The sequence below is a fragment of the Dioscorea cayenensis genome, chromosome 10 (genome assembly GCF_009730915.1).
Source record: "Dioscorea cayenensis subsp. rotundata cultivar TDr96_F1 chromosome 10, TDr96_F1_v2_PseudoChromosome.rev07_lg8_w22 25.fasta, whole genome shotgun sequence".
NCBI classification, from domain to species: domain Eukaryota; kingdom Viridiplantae; phylum Streptophyta; class Magnoliopsida; order Dioscoreales; family Dioscoreaceae; genus Dioscorea; species Dioscorea cayenensis.
In genome coordinates this window covers 7137934-7157176 of record NC_052480.1, presented here as the reverse complement: position 1 = coordinate 7157176, position 19243 = coordinate 7137934, and the positions used below count along the sequence as shown (strand labels likewise).

The 19243-nt window shown below is 33.5% G+C and overlaps 2 long non-coding RNA genes across 13 annotated transcripts; one reads left to right on the top strand and one right to left on the bottom strand.

Moving 5' to 3' along the window:
- The first annotated feature begins 628 nt into the window (after nucleotides 1-628).
- LOC120270596 lies at nucleotides 629-9420 on the top strand. 12 transcript variants are annotated; one of them, XR_005539640.1, is made up of 14 exons: nucleotides 629-813; nucleotides 1391-1442; nucleotides 3462-3756; nucleotides 3832-3919; nucleotides 3998-4043; nucleotides 4130-4451; nucleotides 4537-4605; nucleotides 4726-4805; nucleotides 5356-5636; nucleotides 5716-5772; nucleotides 6200-6273; nucleotides 6374-6508; nucleotides 8918-9006; nucleotides 9088-9420. It is a non-coding gene; the product is annotated as an uncharacterized LOC120270596 (long non-coding RNA). The 12 variants fall into 12 exon arrangements; XR_005539636.1 differs by having other exon boundaries at nucleotides 4537-4613; XR_005539638.1 differs by having other exon boundaries at nucleotides 4537-4617.
- A 5798-nt stretch (nucleotides 9421-15218) lies between these two features.
- On the bottom strand, nucleotides 15219-16560 carry LOC120270721. Its single transcript, XR_005539674.1, has 2 exons — nucleotides 16496-16560; nucleotides 15219-15625 (listed from the first exon to the last, which is right to left on the bottom strand). It is a non-coding gene; the product is annotated as an uncharacterized LOC120270721 (long non-coding RNA).
- Between the last annotated feature and the right edge of the window lie 2683 nt (nucleotides 16561-19243).

Genomic DNA, 19243 nt, shown 5'->3' with positions numbered 1-19243 from the left:
ATATGAGCTAAGAGCCGCTACATAAATTAAGAGCATGATAAAAAAATAAATTTTTCTAAAAATCTTCATAGTTCTCTTTTAAAGAATCAGCTCTTTTCTTTAGTATTCTTGCTCCACGATCATGTATTCGACATGCATCTATGAAATTAAATATAAAAAAACTTATCATGTTTATTCAGCTGCTCTCATTCACACTTGCTTTTTAATCTGAGGCTCCCTAAATGACATTATCCCGTAGTAATTATATGTAGGGCTTGCCTCTACTGTGAGTTATGAACCCAGAATCATCTGAAATAAAAAAATAAATTTTGATTTGTGATCCATGCTTTTCAATCGGTTAATCCCAATTAAAGGCCGGGTGGAAAGAAAGGAGCCCACAAATATCTTTTATTTAATTCGTATGACTTTATATTGGGAAGAATGACATGAGATTTTGTCCAAAACCTAATCTAATTTTTAATATAATAGAATGATTTGGTTTATGTATATATATTATTTATTTTTGAAACATCAATTCCAAAAATACTTATTTAAGTTAAGCCAATGTCATTTGAATTAATCCTCATTAATTATAAGTAGTTTATTATACTTATATATATATATATATCCTCTCTCTCTTTCTGTTCTCTCTCTTTTGGCCCTCTTTTTCTCTCTCGCTACTTCTTTCTCGCGTTTGGCCCTTTCTTCTCTCTCGATCTCTTTCACTGGTGCTCGGTTGTGCGGTGTGGGAGCGAGAACCTTCGATGTTTATCTGTGTTGGATCGTCTACGCCACCTTCTCTTCTCCCCCACCATCCCTTCCTTAGCCCGCAAGGTATTGCTTCTCTTTTGATTTCTATGTTCTTTGATTCCTCTCCGTCATGTCTTGCTATCGTCGATTCGATCTTGCCCTCTTATTTCTTTTTCCTTTATTAGGGTTTTGGATTAGTGTTAGGTTTTCACTATTTTTGGGGTTTGTGGTTGATCGATGCTATTTCAATTTAATTGATTTAATGATTCTGTGAATTTTATTTTTTTGGGTTCGATTGGTGTTGGGGAGGAATGGGGGTTTTTTTGTTGCATTGTTTCGATCTCGCCTTTTCTTGTATTTGTTTGTTGGGGTTTCTATTGGTGGTTTTTTTGAGTTTTATGTTTTTTAAATCAATTGAGAACATAGGCTTTGAAAGTCAGCTGCACATAAGAACTTTGGTTATCATGTTTGGTAGTTGGTTTGGCATTTATCTGGCAACTAATACCACTTCCCAAGCATATCCTTACCTCTGATGGTCTAGTATTCTAATGATCTATCATCTAATCATCACAAACAAAATGCTTGACCATTGTCCTCACAATTTACAAGTTTGCATTAATTTATAGTTATTCTTTGGGCTAACTATCACGTCTCAATACAGCTATGGACGAGACTGTGTAGAACCTGCTACTAAGCATGGGGAGATGGCATTGGTATGCACATAACCTCTGCTGTTCTTGTTTTTTGTTTGATCAACATTTTAGTGTATATTTAGTTCATGTTGCATCATAGTGATGATTTTAAGCTCCATTTTTGATTTTGATATATGGGAGCTATTGAAATTCGGTTATCATTTTGCATACCTTGAAGAAAGACACTTTGGCTTGGCTGTAGCTTTTTCCTTTTATAAATAAAATATAGATTTTATTTTATTTTATTTTTTGGAAATTTAGACTTCTCTTGTTATTAGATATATTTTAATCTGAAGGTTGAATATGGCTAGGTTTTGTATTAACTACTGAGATAATGTGACAATATCTTGTTTCATATGACATGCTACATTTGTTTTGCCGCTGATTATAAACGAAAATTTGAAGTCATATGCAATTCTCACTGTACCTGAATCTCAAATGATGCGTGCCATGGGTAGCAGATAAACTTCCCTATAACTCTCTAGTCCTTTGAAACGAATCCATTTGTCAATCTGATTTTTTTTTAATTCGTCATGCACACTAACCAAGCTATCCTTAATATTGATACAAATTTCCATGTCCCATATCATAATGTATCCAATATCTTAAAATCTCTCTACCATAGTATAGCTGAAGAGAATTGTGTCTGCAAAATAATATGCAACACTGTCCGAATATTAGCTCGTGTTCTCTAAATTTGATTTGTTTGTTAGTATTTCCTCACTGTAAATACAAATATCAAAGACTACACCCATAGTTACCAGATTCGCTAAGTCCCCCACCGATCTTCGATCTAGATCGCTCGTACCCAATCGGAGTTTGTTTTCGTTCTGGATTGATTGGGTACTCGATCTGAGTCGATAAGAGAGGCGTATCAAAATTAATTAACCTTAGATTTTATAAAAATCTATCTAACTAGGTATAGATAATGCTACAATTTAGTAGGTTTTAAAAGTTGTTATAGATAAAATTGCTATCTATTTTAAAATCTAGAGTAAGTTTTTAAATTATTATATAATATAAAATTTTATTATATAAAATTATAATCTATACGTTCTTTAACATTGCAATAAAATTAGTTCTTTAAAGTTTGCATAATTCATTTTATAACTTTAATTATAATGTTCTTTTCTTATTAAGTGTTATTCTTATGCACTTTTGGATCTATTTACTAATCTAAGAACATCTTTTTCTTTCCAATTAAAATTAAAGTCTTATAATTTTGTATGTATTTATATAACCGACTCGGATGTAATTTTCAATCGTATCTTGAATCGAATTAATCGTACCAACTAAGCCTACCCCCCACCGTATCGGATACACTACAAGCATCATTTCTTGTATCCATACCCGTCTCACGACTTGGATCGTACCGCGTTTCTGGTAACTATGACTACACCTGAAGGTATGTGTATCCAAAAATATACATTGGTGTCATAGTCATCTAGACATGATACATGCAACTGGCTACAACCACTGACGTATGTTTACATATTTCATACCCTATTATTATCCATCATGCTACAAAGTGCCCGTAAGCTGCCTGCCCCATGAATCTTCATCTTAAAATGTGGAACAAATGTAGTGTTTGAGTAGAACATGTGCCCTGTGCAGTAAGTAAATAACATATCTACAGTTTTAAACCAAATGAATTACAATATATCATTATTGATGTAGCATCGGTTCTCATGTTCCACTTTAATTTGAAGCAATTTCACATCACTACAAAAAACTTTGATGATTATGTGAGTTCATTTGTTTGTTGAAAAATTGCTCTCATTTCCCAAACAAGAACTACTCTGCTTGGTCTGATCTAACATGCCTATTGCCTGCTTTTATTTTGCTGGAAGGCATGAGCCAATAAGAGGTTTAGATTCAAAATCTAGACGACAATTTTGAACTTGAAGACTTCAAGCCAAGCAACATTCTTTGTGTAATCAATCATGTGCTTAGTAGCTAAGAACAATTGAAGTCACATGTTGTCTGCACTACTCAAGAATGTTTCTACTAGTGTTTGATACTCAAAAAAATCTTTCACAGATCTCCAAATTGCCGTTGCTGAAGCATATCTGCTGAAGCTTTGCTTTGTAAGCTAAGCAACATCCTTTATGGACCTCATCCCACTCGTCGTGAACTAATGGAAAGATGTGAACGGCTAGAAAGTCAAAATAAACGTCTAGAAAGTCAAAATAAACGCCTAGAAAGTCAAAATAGCTTGATGGTAAAGGACATTTCTGATTTGAAGAGCAAAGTAGATATTTTGATTGAAGTTGCCGGTCGTCAAAAAGGTGTGGAAGGTGATGCGGCTGCTATATTATCAGCAATTTCTAAAAAGGTATAGTTTTTAATGTTAAACACTTTATTATAAGAGGATGTTTTATGTATAAAGAATTACAAATTTATGTCATAGGGTTCTCATACATCCCATTCGCAAAATAATGATGTTGGATCTTCTCATCCTGATGAAGATGAAGATGAAGATCATAGAGCTTATGCTGGTAATCATTTCATTTGGGAAAATTTTTTATTTTTTCTATATACAAACATAAACTAATTTATTCATATTTACTTTACAGATGTAATGTCTAAGACTTAAGGTCATGGTTTCAGTTTTCAAAACTGGTATTTCTATTTTTTTTTTTAATATTTTCTTGTTTTGGTAATACCATGGTGTGTTTTTAATACTTAGTGCATTTTTTTATTTTCAGGTTTAAGCTCAGCATATCGTTGTTCTTTAAAATGAGGGCATCTCATTGATGAAAGCTTTATGTGGATTTGTGCATCTGAATAATGTTTGTTTTAGTTATTTGTTGCATGACTTGTCTTCTATTAATATTTCCTATTCTGTTAAAATACTTTTTGGTACTATATATGAGTTAATAGTTTGCATGATTAGTTGAGTATCAATATGATATATTATTTCTCTGATGCTTATATATATATATATATATTCCTTGAGAAGCTTGAAAATGACTCATATAGGCTGTAATGAAACATTGGAGCAGACCTTGATCAGTTATTAGTAAACAGGTGATAACCACGAAATATGAATTGAATCAAAACTTGCATTGTTAATACAGTCATGTGTCTTACACAATTTTTTTTTTTTATGCAGGATTTTGCTTTCAGGTTGGAGCAGACCATCAGTGATTTCCACGTTCCCTTTCCCAATGAGTTCATATTGGTTGGAAAGTTTGTAATTTTCAGTTTGGATCTTCAAATTTAGTACAAGTTCATATTTGTGATTTTTTTCTCTGTTGATTTCAATACTCAGTGGATAGTGAAATATGTTGGTATTTAACAGCTAACCTTGAGGGTGCACCACAAATTGAAAATGAAACTCATAGGTTGGCTGTTATGAACATGGATTGGGATCATATCAAGGTATGCCATATTTATCTTATTTGAAGTTCCTTCCTTCTTTTAAATATGGATAGCATTTTTGTTAATAATTCTGTTTGTGCTCCTTGTATTTCCTTTGAGCTAGTGTCTTGTTTGTTTATCATGGAATCTGTTTCGATTCTTTTAATTTTAGGGTTTTTTGCGATTGAAGGAGAGCAGATGAACAATATGAATGAAAAATGTATTCAAAGCATTTCAATTTGTTTTCTTTCCATAAATTTTAGTACTTAAAAAAAGAAAAAAAACACTCTGATGGAAGGACAAGAAAGGTGTTGATCTTTTGTGTTTTTTTTTTCTGTTCGACAAATTGGACAGTAAAAAAAAAACTTCCTTTTGTGTTGTAATCATGGTTCCATGGTTTTGAAGAATAATTTAAGAGCAATACCAATTTATTGATCTGAAAGTGACCACTGTTGACTGCCACTTAATTAAACTATCTCACACGTTTTCTTTCTAGGTTATTTCTGTATTTCTTCTGACTAGCATTCTAACACTGAAGCAGACTAATTTCTATGGCTTACTATTTTTGCAGGTGTTCATTTTTGCAGACTAATTTCTATAAACCTTTTTGATTGTGGATTGATTTCTAGTTCTATATAAATCCTTTTCCAGCTTTTCCTTTATTTTCCCTTCTTACTGCTTCTTTGGCTCCTAAATATTCCATCACTTCAGATGCCTTTGTAGGCTGTTTCAAAATTTTGACAAATCCTTCAATAGCCCTTCATATTTTAGACATTGTGCCCACATACTGTTTAAATTTTAGGGACTGTTGGCTTTGTTGACTACACTAATCATGAGGACATGAAATATGCGGTTAGTGTCTTTGCCCACTTCATTTTGTATCAGTATTTTCTATATGGTATCTTATGTTTTGTGACTTTGTCTTCATCAGATAAGGAAGCTTGATGACAGTGAGTTCAGAAATCCATGGGCGAGGTCTTATATTCGTGTAAGTTTCATAATTACCCATTAGCACCAATGAACAAACAATATTATGTTGCCTTATGATAAGTTTGTTTATGCATTATCAGTCCACATATTTGAAGCATCACCTTGATTATTAGTACCATTCCTGAGTAATTTACATTCACAAAGTTGTTTGGAGAAAATTGAATTATTTGGATGTGATAACGCAATGGCTGGTGGGACATCATGATGTCATTGCCAATTTATCATCAAAGACTTGCAATAAATCTCTGCTAAAGAATGTAATGTGATCATTTATTATGTGGCTATTGATTTGAGAGAAGGCTATCTGTTGTTTATACGCACAAAAATTATGGTATTCTTTACTCCTTAATACTTCTTTTGTGACATAATGAACATTTTAAATAGATTCTTTGTAATCCTAAATAATCACATTGTTTGCATATTAGGTGAAAATCTATGAGGGGAGTCGAAGCCCAAGCAAAAGTTGAAGGAAAAGCAGAAGTCCCAGAAAGAATAGATGGTTTGTTTTCTCATTACACTAGTATTTTATAGCAGTTTTACCTTTGTAGAGGAGCATTTTTTTTCTCTTGACTAGTTCCTATCCTATTTACTTTCTACAGTGATTCGATTGAAAAACCAGTCTCACGATTAGCATCTATTTCTTCTAGATCTCGATCTGCCTCACCAGTGAAAATTTCAAGATATTTGCTTCAGAGTGGTTGCTCATCAACCCTTTAAACAGATGTCTAAATTTAGTATGTTAGTCTCCTTTATCTATTTCAACAGCTTTATAATGTCCATAATTTATTTTTTTCTTACTTTCTTTCTTTTGGGTTCACAGCTCAAGGTCCAGATCGAGATCTGGTTAAATGCTACAAGTAACCTTATATTACTTGGAGTTGTTGACATTCGATTTTCAATTAAAAGAAGTGCTATCATGAGGCTTTTGTTCACATGTGATTATACAATTGACAGCATTTTAAATTTATAAAAACTTGATCTAAATATGTGCTATAAATTTGTGTGACCTACAATTAAATCACAACTCAATTGTTTTCCACTGTAAAAAATGTTTTTCCAACTACAACTGTGATTTAATTCACATATTTACTAAATAGTATGTTACCCATTTCAGTTTATCATTAATTTGGTAAATCATACTATTTGAAAATATTTTTGAGGCCTTAACTTGATTTTCTAATTACTGCTGAAACTGAGACTCAAAGATTGATGAATTAAGTCTTACCCCCTGTTTGGTTCGGAGGAGGAGGGGAGGAGGGGTGAGGGGAGGAGTATGGAGGTTTGAGAAAATATTGTGTTTGGTTAAGTGAAGGGGGTGTGGAGGAGTAGTTTATTTTTTGTTTAGTTGAAAAGAGGAGTGGGGAGGAGAAAAGAGTGTAATGTGTATTTGATTATTTTGCCTTGTACAATAAAAATAGGTAATAATATATATAATAATCAATTGTAGAATAATAATAATAACACGATATATAATATATGATAAACATTATAAAACACACACAATAATTAGGGAAAAAAATATTTATTCGAAAAATTATGAGGAGTCATAACATCTCGATTATAATTGACGAAATATTGGTTAAAAATGTGAACACCGATGATCGTTCAAACATACTCTATTTTTTTGTCATATTTTTTTCATAAACTTATGGGTGAAAAACATACTTGGAAAGCATCATCCTATTTTTCATATTTAACAAAAAAATATCGCTCATGATAAAACATATTCACGACCCTCAAAACAAACAATTACTTGGGATACTGATAGAATTCTACGTATAGGTGAAGGGCATTAATGGTATTTTTGCATTATTTAAAAATTAAAAAGCGATAAAGCATCCACTCACAAAAGACCCCGATTTGGAGTGGATTATGAGAGTGAGGAGGGTGAGGCACCCTCCTCACCCCCTCTCCCCCTTCACTCCCTCAACCAAACACCACCCACACCCCCAACACCCCTCACCCCTCCTCCCTCCCCCAACCAAACAAAGCCTTAGTGAAGTCTCATATGATTGCTACCATTCATCCCCTACATGCATCCTGAGTGTATAGTACTTACAAACATGATGGTGGTTATCTATGCATATTTGCAATGTGGAGGGTGTATCTAAGAATTGCCCAGCTGTCTACTCATATTGGCAAAAGGAGGAGTCAACATTCATAATTAAATCAACTATTTTTTTTCTTTATTTAACACAATTCTCGGAGAGATGCTTGAAAGGCACAAGATAATATTCCTACCTTCATTGTTGTGAAATTTTTGTTCATACTGTATTCGTCGCACAAGCTTTCAATATGAATGCAAGGTTTTTTTTTTTCTTCACTTTCTTTTTTAGCATTTGATCGAGTTAAATTGATGAAATACTATTAGATCTTTATTTATAGTGTTATTTCAAACATATTCACAAAAAAACCCCATGTCATTGGAGTAAACATAGTGCTTTGACTGTTAATCTTGGCTAGTTTCTTACATTAGGGCAAACACTTTATTCTCTCTTTTGATTATTGTTCAATTAGTCTTTATGCCATGCACATTCAAGTGTTGGTAGATTACCTTACTGATAATACATTGCTTATTTTGATCCCCAATGTTTGGATTTTTTTGGGACCACTTAAAAAAAGGCATGTTGATGTACTGTAGGGCTTCAAACTTAATGTGTGCAAACACTTCTAAAAAAGAGGGGAATCCTATTCTAATGAAAGTCTTCTTCAAAATGAATAGTGTTCCACTCTGTTGTGCTTGTTACATTTTCCTCATTCACTTTGGAGTCTTGTTGCCTGACATAAGTAGCTTAAAGTTTGACTTTCCCTTGCTGATAAATGCTGTAGCCCCTTTTTCTTCATGTGATATTTACAGGCCTTCATTCTACTCTAGTCACCATAACTTCTTAGTGCATTCCCTCTGTCCATTCTGGGTGGCAACCATCTTGGTACTATAGAATCACAAAAGAATGATATGGTGTCCTTTTCTGCTGCACTAAAAGGATCATGTACTATAAAAAAATTATCTTTTTAGATTTTGATTAGAAGATGTTAAAAAGCTCACAATCTGTTTCCTTTACTAACCAAATCTCTGCCATTGATCTTATATATATATATATATATATTTTATAGTGATAAACATTGCTTTGTTGTTACTTTAGGTGGGTATGATATGGAGGAGAAGGCAGCAAAAGCTTATGATTTGGCTGCATTGAAGTACTGGGGAACATTCACTCACAGTAATTTCCCTGTATGATTTAAATACATTCTCTAATCGATTTTATTTTCTATTGTAAAATAAAATGATCTTTGATGTTTTTTTTTCTTCTAGACATAATCAACATGTAAGATGGCAAGCAAGAAGTGGAAGAGTTTCAGGAAACAAAGTCTTCTATCTTGGAGCATTTAGTAAAATAAGTTAGTAATCATCGTTAAATGTATGATATTGTAACTACACGCATAAACTGCGAATGAAATCTTATTTTTAAGCTAAAAACATCTGCTCATCTTCATCTTTTCAGGTACTGGTTGATAGCTTTGATTTCCTGAAAGAGCTTGGGCTTGGATAAATATTGAAGTGCATCTTGTGCTACTATATTATTGGGGAAATAATTGTATGACTGTGAATTATTTACCTACAATAATATTCATATTTTTTGTTGTATTTGATTTTTAATTCAAAGAAAATATATATAAATATGTTTTGATTTTGTAACTTTTTGTATATAAAAATTCTTATTAATAAATGTTATTATATAATTTTATTTTTAATTTAGTTTGTGTTTGTGAATGTTTTAGGTATGAATATGATGATTGATTATTAATTTTAGATAATTGTTTAATATTATTCTAAAAAATGAATATTGAAGGGGTAGGTTAAGAGGGGTGTAACCGCGGTTTGGATCCCCCAAAAATTATCTAGCAGCGGATTTAATCCATCTCTAAATACGCTGCTATAATTCTATCTAAAATTTATAGCGGCACTTTATATCCGCCGCTAATCCGCAGCTACAGCTAAATAAAAATCTATTCCAACTGAGGTTTTAGCGGCAAATTTTTTATCCGCCGCAAATGGTCTGTAGCGGCTGAAATACACCTTATAGTGGCAAAAAAATTAGCCGCTATAACCCTATTTTCTTGTAGTGAATTAATCTTTTATTATTAAATTCAATTGCATGTAACTATTGTCTTGAATTCTATTGAGGTGAGAGCCCTAAATTGATATTTGATGTGCTTGGGTGATGAGTAGAGAGACCCATCTAGCATAGGAAAGACACAATTGAGGGGGATTATAAGTTCTCTAATAACGGGCTTATAGACGACGTGACATGTGCGTACATGGAGAAGTACGAGGCAAGGGCATTTTGGTAATTTGGCGGGCAACGGGATTTTATGGTTCAATCGGGTTTGGGTGATAGGAAACGGGTCATGGAACAAAAGTCACGAGTTTGTGTCCCACAAACTCGACAGTCATACCAAAATTTGGCCAAATTCCATCGTTTAAGCCTCGAAAACCCTAATTTTGCCGTTTTTAGTAATAATTGATTTCGTTATATCTTAGGATAGAAATCTCTGATTTGTGAGCTGTTTATGGCAATAATCTTTTGTTAGATCTTTTATTTCTTGCTGATATTTGAGAATTTACTATTTTTGGTAAATTTTCGAATTATCTCCTTTCTTAGTGCTATTTTCGCTTATTTAATGTAACCCTATGGGCAAGAGGAGAATGCGTTTTTTGTGATCATCATTTTCTTGAGTAATAAGATTTTACTTTTCCCAATTCCTGGCTATCTTTTATCAACAGGGTTTGGACAACTTGTTACCGGTATTCGAAGGTGAATCAACGAGTTCAAGTATACTGCTACATCAAGTTCTCCTCGAGATAGGGTGCTTTGGAGTTGAGAGTTCTCCTCTCATAATCCTTCTAAGTGAATTGACAAGCAATTCCATTCATATTACAATCGTAGGGAGTTGATGAGTGTACAACATTCATGTTTTTTTAATCACATTGTACACTCATTCGGCATGTATTAGAATCACATTGTGGAATTTGATGCTAAATCTAATGTGTTTTACATTAACGGGCTTGGGGTAGCACTTCAAGACGAGAGAGAGAGAGAGAGAGAAAGAGAGAGAGAGAGAGAGAGAGAGAGAGAGAGAGAGAGAGCTAAAAGAAGCATTCTAGATCGACCTTAAATGAAGAAGCTGGAACTCTCTCGACATCATTTAAATAAGTAGAAGGTATAACTGGGTGGCTTATGAATAGCTACGACCTACCTTATGGCTATAAGTAGATTCCAGGGAACCTTGCGGGCATGCTTATGCTCGTAATAGGGGATTCAGAGGCAAATCAGAGGACCTTAAAGGCAAGGCTTACGCTCGTAAGGATGATTGTAAGAATCATCCAGAAGAGTTTAGAACCACAACATACGGCCGCAAGGGAGGTCGCAAGAGGCAACACAGTGAAGCCTACGGTCCAATGCTTAACACAAATAGAAGACCTTACAGACAGGACTTACAACCAAAAGTGTTCTTGTAAGGCTTGAGACCATCTTTTCTAGCTCACTTATGCCAAGTCCTTTCGCCCCTAAGCAGACCATAAGTAGTCAAGTATAAAGAGAACTTTTAAGGAATTTTAGGGTATTTTTGGTTTTTCTTTTGGTGAATTCTTGGAGGCGAAGTTGGGAAAGAAAAGAGATGAATCTTCAACACTCAAGGGGCTATTTCAAGGGAGATTTAGATCCACATTCAAGTAATTAGAGATTGTAGCTGTCAAGCTCATCTTGGCAGGTATGCGTGGAAGCTTTCCTAGGGCTGCTCCTGTGATCTACTGTCAGCATGATTGAGAAGGGGGTTTTCATGTTTTCCATGTTTTCTCCTATTACTTGTACCTTGAATGCTTGATCTCCATTAATGGAGGGCTAATTTGTAGATATTTGGACATAGTTAAACTCTAGAGTTTATTTAATTGGCAATGGTTGTTGGATATTTGATGTTTTATTTGTTTTTTTAATTGCAATCATTTTTTTTGAATCTAATTGCATGCTTTTATTGAATGTTGCTATTGTGATGAGATCCCCCTAGTTTTCATATGTTTGATGTGCTTTGTGACGTAAAGAAATTCCCACCTAGCATAGACATGGCACAATTTGAGGGGATTTTGATTAGGCTTCTAGTTAGTGTACTTAGGAGACTCTGTTCCCCTCAATCCTTCTAAGTGAGTTAGTGAAAATATCTATGCTCTTTGCAATCATGTGGAGTAGATTTCAGGAGAAATCACATCTCTACTATATATTCAGATTAGGATTAATCTTTCTCTATAGGGGAGATTATCTACTTAAAAGAATGTCATTAGCTCACAATTTGGTTTCATATTGTGTTAATGCAATTGTGCAGATGTCTGTATCAGCTCTGCACTTATTCAGTTATTCTTCGCTTAAGAAATTTGGGTTTAGTATAATTCTAAAAAACCTCTCAGTTCAAATAGGATTGCATACTTAGAAAACCTTTATCTTGTACTTTATAACCTTAAAGGGATGCTATACCTAGACACCGTTTCTTCCCTTGATTTTCCTCCTAGTTTTACAGTTTTTCTTATCTTCACTCAGAAAATATTTTGTCACATAGGCTATTTTTTTTGGATTAAGGTTATTACTAGTATTTACTTTCTTTCCTGTGGACCAACACTCTACTTTACGCACACTATTATTACGCGTTCGGCACGTACACTTGCGTTTCTATCAAGTTTTTAGCACCGTTGCTAAGGAAGATTAGTGATATTAGGAACACTTGAATTTACGTCACTTTAGCCATTTTTTTCTTTCTTATTTGTTCTTCTTTTGTTTATCATTATTCTTTTTCTGATTCTTTTTCTTTTGTTTGATTTTAATGTATGCCACTAAAGGGCAAGGAAACAAGACTAGCAGAAGGCAAAAGCAGTATAGAAAGAGTGATTAGAATTAGATTGAGAGTAGCTTTTATTGAATGAGACAGGATCTTTGACGATGAAGTGTCGAGGGAGAGCGGATGGACGCCATGGCGTAATCCCGACATAGGATCCTTTTAGATTACGTTTGACACAGGACCCTTTCCTAAACCTAACAAACCCTAGAGGAAATCTATACCCGGACACCCCATTTTTATGCTTGTGTAGCATTACTTTCTTTTCATGCTTTCGATTCTTGTTTTTTAGTTTATTTTTCACTCTTCACTAGTTGATTAGGTTAATTGTCGGATATAGATCTAGTACTAGTACTCTCTAATTCCCAACTGATTGATACCATGCTTCTTTATTACTCTATCGGCACACACACTTGTATTCTATGGGTGACCACGATTCACCCTTATAAGAGACCTTAGACAAAGGCAAAGAACTCATGGAGCTAGGAATAAAAGCCAAGATTCTATTTTATAATAAAAACTTAATGAGTGGATTTTTATATATATATATATATATATATGACATAGTATTCCTAATTTACTACTTTGGTTTATGTAAATATTCTATGTTGGTATAACTCTTCTATGTTATTCATTATCATACCCTTATAAGAATTTGCCTAAGTTGTTTTACATCTAAGATTAGATGTGGAATTTTATTGATTATTCTTGTATGTTGGCACCTGAAACATGGTTGAATGATATTCCTATTATACACATTGCTTGATAATTGATATGAGGGTTTTCAGTAGTGACAAAGATCTAGCTTGTAGAGCTCTGCTTATTGCATTAAGGGTCCTCACAATCTCGCCTATCAAGGAGCTGCATGGGTGGTCTGATACATCTGACCCCATTTAGGAGGCGCGAAGAAAAGCTAATGGGGAATTGGAGAGAAGCTTTTGGGGAAACTGATGCATCATGATTTAGGACGTGTGGGTGGAGTGGTCAATGTCAAAGCGGGCTAATTAATTTTACTTTTTACAGCATTTATGTTATACAAGTATTAAATCTCGTTTGAAACTTCATTTTTTTTACTTGATTTTATTTTATTCTGTTTTTATTTTGCTATTTTGTATATCCACTCATTGAGTAATCATATTACATATAATATTTTCCACTCCAATTCTCCAGGCTTATGCCCTTATCTTTAGAGAGTTTTCATACTGAGCCTTGTTAGTGATTCCAGATCCTGCATTAAAGGTTGATTTTTGTGGTTCTATTTTTTCTGTGAATTTTTTACCGTTCCATGTTTTGGCAAACTTATTTCAAAAACTACGCACAAAATGCCATTAGCCTCATCTCAAGATATTGTGGTGCACGGTTGCCATGTGCCTAGCTTTGAGTGGAATCGTGACAATATATCTCAACAACTTGGGACCACGGGGCATAATTGGTGTCATCCAATTTGATGCCAATTTGAGCCAAGGAAGAATCATTAGCTAAATGTAGGGTTTTCACACCTATTCAAGACTTCCACCATCCTCGACGCCAAGCCTTCAAGAATGGAGCCAATTTACCCTTGATTTCCTGACCTGATGGTATCACACAAGAGTGTGAAGGGAAGGGCAAAAGTTCGAATCCTCCCATGGCAGTACTGTTCATATACTGTACACTCGGTTGTGGATCCCCTGTGGAAAAAATAGTGGTTTCACCCCTCTAGGATTGCAAAGTAAGGGGATTTTTCTTAGAGATTCGTAAGCCAACAAAACTGGTGCACTTCCATATTTATCTGTCCATTTGACAATCTCCTAAATGGGGGAAGCTTCTCATCTATCAGTAAAAAGAAAAAAAAATCTTTTTGGGGATTTTTTTTTTCTTATTTTCATACTTTACGATGGTATGAAAAATATATATATATATATATATATATAAGATTACACCATGATAAGTTATAATTAATAATCTAGATAATCCTAGTGCCTACCCTAATTAAACCTCCAATTGTTCTACCGTAAACAACTCACTCCAACAAAACATTTATGGAGTTCTTAATCATTTCAAAGTCAGCAGATAATCGTTGGAATTAAGCCTCTACAGTTTTTTTTAATATTTTTATATTTGAGAATTTTAAAATTAACAAAAAATTTGTAGAAGTTTGAAATTTTTTAGATTTAAAGGTAACTATAAGGTTTTTTTTTTTTTGGGAAATTCTATGAATATTGTAGTTTGATTGTGTTATAAAGTAGAAGTTATATAAGTGGTAATATTTATGTATAGTGAGGTCTTGGTTCAAAATGAACATATGGTTATACGTTTTGAGGACCAAAACATATGATTTCAAAATTATAAATAGATGGAGTTGGACATAAACAAATAGGGAACTCTCAAAAGAACTACAACATATTGATTTCTTTGATTGATCATGATGATAATATGATAGTAACGTGTAGTTGAATATTACAAGAGCTTAAAAACATTCACAAAAGTCAAAATATTCGATTCTTTTTTTAAGGGCTCCGGAAAGAAAGTTGACTGATCGAGACAATTACGAGACATTTTATGATGCAAATTGGTTTATACAAATAAAAGAAAACCATTCAAACTAGTTCTTTATATAAAAGCAAGAAAGAAAACACCAAAGACAAGTAGACAACCACAACAAGCTTATCCTAAACTGTGATATGACGCTAGCTAGTGCATCAATAATTGAACAAAACCATCACAAAGGACATTTAATAGTTTTATATGATTATATATTATCACATCAGCAACATTTGTTTGAGGACGAAGCGCCGGAGATGGAAGTAATGGTCCATGCAACACCGAAAGGATCAATCACTGTTCCAGCTTGCACTCCAGTGCACACACATGCTTCCTCTATAACCTCACCCACCTTCTTAGCTCCAGCTTTCATAGCCCTTGCTAAGGCCCCTACCACATCGTCTGTTTCCATTCTGAAGAAAATTCCATTCTCCATCTCCGCTAATTTTCTGAAAACATATGTTGTCAGATTTTATGTTGGTTAATTTTTTGATATGTGTTAATATCAAATCTTATTTTTCATATTTAATTTTAAATAATTAAGTGATCAAGATGTTATCTGCAAAACAATGTTATATATAATTGTTCATTAATAATTATGGCCATATGTTTACTTCTTAAATTTTATTTTTAAAAAATTTAAAATTATTCTTTTGATATTATGATCTGAAGCCGTGTTATGTATAACTAATAATTTTTTTATGAATATAGTCTGATATTTCATATCTCTCTCCATTAACACACATTATTGATGAAAGAATTAATACATTAATTTGGAGCTTATAAAGCATGGTATTTGGATCCTCTAAACCGGGCAATTAGTACCATATATTTCTATTGCTAAGGGTTTAGAACCATCCAAACACATATTTGTTATTTTTCTTTTTTATTGATGACCAGAGATTAGAAAAAAAAAATCTCACTTTTGCGTTTGTTGAACATATATATTAGGAATTTAGGCATGCATGTTAAATTTCAGATTTTATTTTTCTAATATTTGTTAGATTAAAGTTGCTAATCTCTAACATTTTATTCATCCCAGAAGCTCACACTAATGAGAAAAGTTAGAGATATCTCTAGGAACATGAGACTAGAATAGATCTTCCATGGTTAATATCAATAACACATGATGTTTTCCACCAGGACTTGCTCCTCCAATTCTGCTAGAATACCAACTCTGTAATGCTGGAAATGCTATTAATTATAATAAACAAATGCATATATGAATCAAAACATTTTTAAATATATAACTGAATTGGAACTATGTAATATATATATATATATATATATATAGAAATATTGAGAGTATTTTATATTACACTGCTGAGGAGGAAGCATCAGGCTGGTCACAGACAAGGAAGGTAGAAGAGCCAATCTTGAGCTGGAGCACAGAGAATAGGATCAAGGAGATCATTCTCGCTGTCGAGACTCTGAATGAGTCTTGCACTTCACTTCCTCCGCGCCAAAGGCTTCTTTGTAGAACTCCACAGCCCTCCTTTGTTTTCCCATAAGGCACAACCACTTTGATCTCAATGCCTACAAAAGCTTGCTCCCATTGATGAAATCAATCAAAAGGGAAACAAGTAACCAGAGACTTCATCGCGGTTGTGAAGAGATGATAAGAGTGGAGGGTCTCATTTATAGCGACTTAAAAGAAAGTCTAATTAATAATAGGCCCTTCTAAAAATCATCTCTCAATAAATATTATACCATTAATTTTTATGGGATTGGATGGAGTGTATGTTTTTATGAATTTATTTATGTTTTTATGGTATAAATATTATACTATTAATATTATATCCATTAATGGTATATAATATTATACCATTAATATTATATCCATTAAACAAGTAACCAGAATGCTTACGTAAATAAATTTTAAAAATATAATATTTATATAAAAAAAATTGCAGAAAAGATTGGATTGGAGTGGAGTGTATGTTTTTATAGTGTACAATGTGGGATTCTTTTTCTTTGTCTGCCCCTCAAGCTAGACTTTTGGACTATCATCTAACTCTATGCATAGTAATTTCTTAGATGATACAAAAATAAAATTAAACTATTAATCGTTATGAATTGTTGAAGATGAATAACAACTTTATCCACTTTTATTAAAAATAATAATAAGAAGAACATGTATACAATGCCATTTCAAGTCATGGCTTGATTTTTTCAGAAAGAACTTCGCCCTGAAGTTGCTAAAATGTAGAAATGTTTTCCTGGGATATAATTGAAGTTTCTATAAAATTCTTACTTAGTAATGGTAAGAAATTCATATTCTCTAATTATCTTAGAATTTGAATGACAAAATTACTGAAAGTATGACTTTTTGATCTGAGTGAGGCGGATATATAGTCTTCTGAACGGGCGCTTCTTTCGAAACAGTTGCCATTGAAAACCAATAATTGTTTCTTGTATCATTATGATGTCATATTGAATCCTTTCATTAGAATCCTTTATTCACTATAGTGTATTTTAATAATAATCTTTAATAAACTAATGCACCCGTTTTATTTTTTTTAATAATTTTAAAAACATATAGTAAATAAAATATATAATATTGATGTATCATTTTGAAACATGACAGACTCGAAAAAAAATCAATTTTACTGGAGAAGGTTGTTGATTTAGTTTTGGCAGCACCAAAGAATAGGGAAGCTTTATCAATTTTGACCTCTAACTTAGCGGGGTAAATCAACAATTTGTAACTGGCCCACTTTTATGGCAGGGAGTTCATTGGCGCCAAGAGAAGATAAATTGAAAGCAATGCACATGCAAGGAAACATGCAGGGTGATTTAGCAAACTTTAAAGATGAAGACATGGCGTGTGACGGGGAGAAATCTTTGCCAGCAGGGGAGTAAAAGCAAAAAGGGAGGCGAATGAACTTTACGACTTGAGGGATTCATTACACTCGACAGCGTGGCGCAAGGAAGAGAAGGGATAGGGGTGAGGAGAAGAGATAGTTACCCGAGAGATGTAAAAAGGAGGCTAGAGAGGAGATGGGTAGCTGAGAAAGAAGAAGAAGATTGAGGCCTGAGATTTGATCTTGGTCGCACCTCTCGGTCATCGCCTCTAGCAATCGGGAGGAGGAGGAAGTGAATTCCCAATTATCTTAGTATGTGTGTGTAATTTTGAATTGGATCTGTAGATAGAGGCTTTTATAACTATTTGAGTATATACAATGTTGTTGGTTGATTGAGAGTATAATCTCTATTAATATTAGATGTTTTTGGTTGGAGTATTGGTGGATCATTGAATGCGTGAGTTTATTACCCTTGAGTTCTTGTTTAGGTCTGTATTTTCAATTGATTGAGAATAATTCATTGCATATTTGGTGCTTTCATTGAGATTGTGTTGAATTGCAATATATTATGCATGGTTGAATCAACTTGCATGAAGGAACTGGCAATAAAGATTGATACTATGCTTGTCATGATGGATCAAAGAAAGGAATGAATGATGCCAGCCATGGATCAAAGAGATGAAAGGGTTAAGATGTTAGAACAATCTTTGCACAATATCACAGCTTATATTCGACATATCAGTTTCCCAATACAACTCCCAGTATTGTTGAGGCATCACAGGCGTCATTTGGAATTAAGAGATGAAGAGGAGCACACGCGATCACAACCATTTCAAACTAGATCAATAAAGCTTGATTTTCCATGGTTTGAAGGGGAAGATGTATTACAGAGTGGATAATTAAAAGATCAGAGCAGCTTCTTCACACACATTATGATATCACAAAAAGCTACAAATTGGAAATAGTTACAATTCATTTTGATAGGCTATGGTTCCTTGGTATCAAATGCTACAGAAGGAGGGAAAAATTACAACATGGTCTACATTGGTGAAAACTTTGGAAGAGGCTTATGGGCTATCAATATTTAAGAGTCATGAGTATGCATTATTAAAACTCACGAGACGATTCTAGTAGCTCGAGCTTTTGACTTAATCATGTGGAATGTGTGGAAAATTCAGCCTTGTTGGCTTAGCTTTATTAATGGGTTAAAAAGAAATTTGATAGGGATATTATTCCCTAGAAGCCTGAATCATTATCAAAGCA